Below are 3,045 nucleotides of genomic sequence, written 5' to 3'. Positions count from 1 at the left end.
GTGTAGGCATGGCAGGTAGCACCCTTGATGGTGGAGTCGCTTTATGATGAGTCTGGTGAGACAATCAGGGGAAGGTGGAGATATCCTAGGTAGCTTAAGTGATTTCCTCTAGGAATCCTATATAAAGAGGACTCTACACTCATTATGATGTGATGAGAGGAGCCTTTGTAATTGCTTAGTGCGCAAGCTACCATTTGTTGGCAATATACTTGGTGGATCCTTTGTGGGCATAAGGCTATCTTCTCTTACATTAAGGTAATCTTGTTATTCATTGTTTATCATTTCTGTTCATTTCCTCTAGGAATCCTATATAAAGAGGACTCTACACTCATTATGATGTGATGAGAAGAGCCTTTGTAATTGCTTAGTGCGCAAGCTACCATTTGTTGGCAATATACTTGGTGGATCCTTTGTGGGCATAAGGCTATCTTCTCTTGCATTAAGGTAATCTTGTTATTCATTGTTTATCATTTCTGTTCATGATGTTTATGGGTTAGTCCTTCATATTTTTGGTGCATCTATTCACTTATCACAATAGCATTGTGTATGTGTATGAGTGAGATTGTTTATGCTTCATAATCTAAGTGATTAACCATCATAAGCATTGCATTCTCATCTCCTATTTTTCTAACATGGTATCAGAGCGACTTTCTATGGGAGTGTGCTTTTTCATGTGTTGAACACATCTTTGTGTTGTAGGTTTTCTACATTGTTATTCTCTTGTCATTTTGTGGGAAAGTGGTGAGAGTTTCAACATTTCATGTGTTGCTTACATTGGTTGCAAAGTAAAGGATGGTCATTTGCATTTTTTGCTTCATTAATTTGCATGCTTGAGTAGCAAAGAGTAAATCCATCTTTGATTAAGCCCCTGTGAGTGATTATTTCTTTGTGCAAGCCTGAATTCATCATTATCTTGCTTAATAAAGTGGCATTGTTAAGTTTGAGAGAGGGGATTTATCAACTAGGGCCACACCATTATGGGTGTGATCAAGTCTCTGTGAGAGAGAGTGTTAACCATTTGTGAGAAGAGTGAAAGGTGGAGCATCTTAAAGAACTTTCTCAAGGCATTGTAAAGAGAAGAAGGGCTTACTAAGTGTAAAAACACTGCAGAAAAATCAAGTACTTTGGTGGATCGATTTTTAAGGTCTTTGTGCTTCCATTGGAAGTGTGGGGATAAAGCCTCTTTTGTGGCCTTGAACTATAACATTATAGCGTGATAGGTAATCACTTCAAAATCAACATCTATTTTGGCAAAGGTTCAAAACTATGTGAGTGTAGAAAATGAGCCTATTTTGAGGCTAAAATTGAAGGCAATTCATTCAAAAATCACCTTGGATTTGTTAGGGCAAGAATAGCTCAACTCGCAGTGCTCATGCCTAGCAAATTACCCCTATGTAATTTGCATTACAGTTGTACAAATCGGCGCCTCTAGCCCATTAACAGGTGGGGGTGTGAAGGGGACTGAGGAGAGAAGAAAGCTCAATCTTTGGTGGATTTCATTAGCCTTTCACTGCAGCAAAGAAAACGTATATTGTGAAGGCATTTGTAGCCCTGATCGTGGTCGTCTGGCTCAGCATAAAAACCAGTTCAGAACTGTGCATTCTATGCGCATACAGCAAGTTCTTCTCCAACAAGTTCTGAAGGAGCTCTTTGCAGGGAAACCAGTGCTGATTGGAGCGTTAATTAGCACCTAATTAGTGGCTAATCAACCTGACTACATAGAGCATCCTCTGGCACAGCCCTTGGCGCAACAGCCTAGCAAAAAATCAGTGTGAATTCCTGCCCGATTGAAGCAAATTGAAGCCTCCATCACCTACTCACTTTCCTCCTCAATTTTAGGAGGGAAATATTTGTAAAATTTACCTTGGTGGTTAAAGGTTTATAAGGTCTAAAGTGTAAATCATTTAACACATTCCTTGTGAGTATTAGATCCCTGGATTAGTCTTATTCATCATCCTAAGTGAAAATTGTATGCATGTCTTTGTGACAACATCATTTTGTAACATTCTCTCAATCTAAAAAAGAGCACATCACATCCTTATCAGTGAAGAGAGTAAATCATGCCTAGGTTCATTCACACTCCAACCAAGGCACAACTCAAGGCATCTAAAGATTCTCATAAAAATAAAAAGGCAAAGACGCTGCCCCACTACTACCACCACACATAATCCCTTAAATTTTTAGAATTTATGTGTACTCAAATGCATTTATTTGGGGAAGGTCAATTCTGACTTTGTAGTGTGTGGTTATCACTTTGTGTGCATTTGGATAGAGTTCTATTGTTGTACCTCTCTGTGCGAGAGATCATACCATTCTATAAGGATCATGTTATTGATAAAGGATCTCACTTATCATCACTGTGTGTGAGTTGAGATTGTGTTGCAATATGTCTAGTTCATCAAGTCATCACTATGGACACTTCTTAGAGAAATCTGAGAAGTTTGATGGTTCAAAATACCATACATGGAAATTAAAATGCAAATGAGATTGGTAGATCGGGAACTCTAGGCCATAGTCAATGCACAGAGAGAAAGCCTTCCAGGGATCCTAACAGTATTACTAAGTGGACAAGCAACGACTCAAAGGCATTATCATTTATCATTTGTGGGTTAGCAGATAACTAGATTCATCAAGTGAGCTCCTCCAAGATCTCTCATGAAGCATGGACTCGTCTTAGATCCATATTTGGCCAAATCAATGTAGCAATAGCACGGATGTTTCTTTGAAAGAAGCTATACAAGCTTAAAATGGATGACAAGGAGACATTGGGGGCTAACCATGTGAACGGTCTCCACTCTAATAATTTTGGCATCCTTTTACTTGCATATTATTTCCTTGTTGGTAAATGTTTGCACTAGTCTTTTAGTCAAGTTGTTATGGTCTTTTAATGTGCTTTTAAGTCTTGTTGTGGTCGTTTAAAGTGCTTTTAATCTTAGATAGCACTCAAGATCCTTTGGTGTTCTTGATTAAATTACCCTAAGTTTTATGATCACTCCTATCATTCTACTAGCCTTTTCAATGATCATGTTTGAGGTAATGTCCCCT

The sequence above is a fragment of the Cibotium barometz genome, chromosome 18 (genome assembly GCF_041138505.1).
Source record: "Cibotium barometz isolate CiBa-2024 chromosome 18, ASM4113850v1, whole genome shotgun sequence".
NCBI classification, from domain to species: domain Eukaryota; kingdom Viridiplantae; phylum Streptophyta; class Polypodiopsida; order Cyatheales; family Cibotiaceae; genus Cibotium; species Cibotium barometz.
This window is presented reverse-complemented; position numbering follows the sequence as displayed.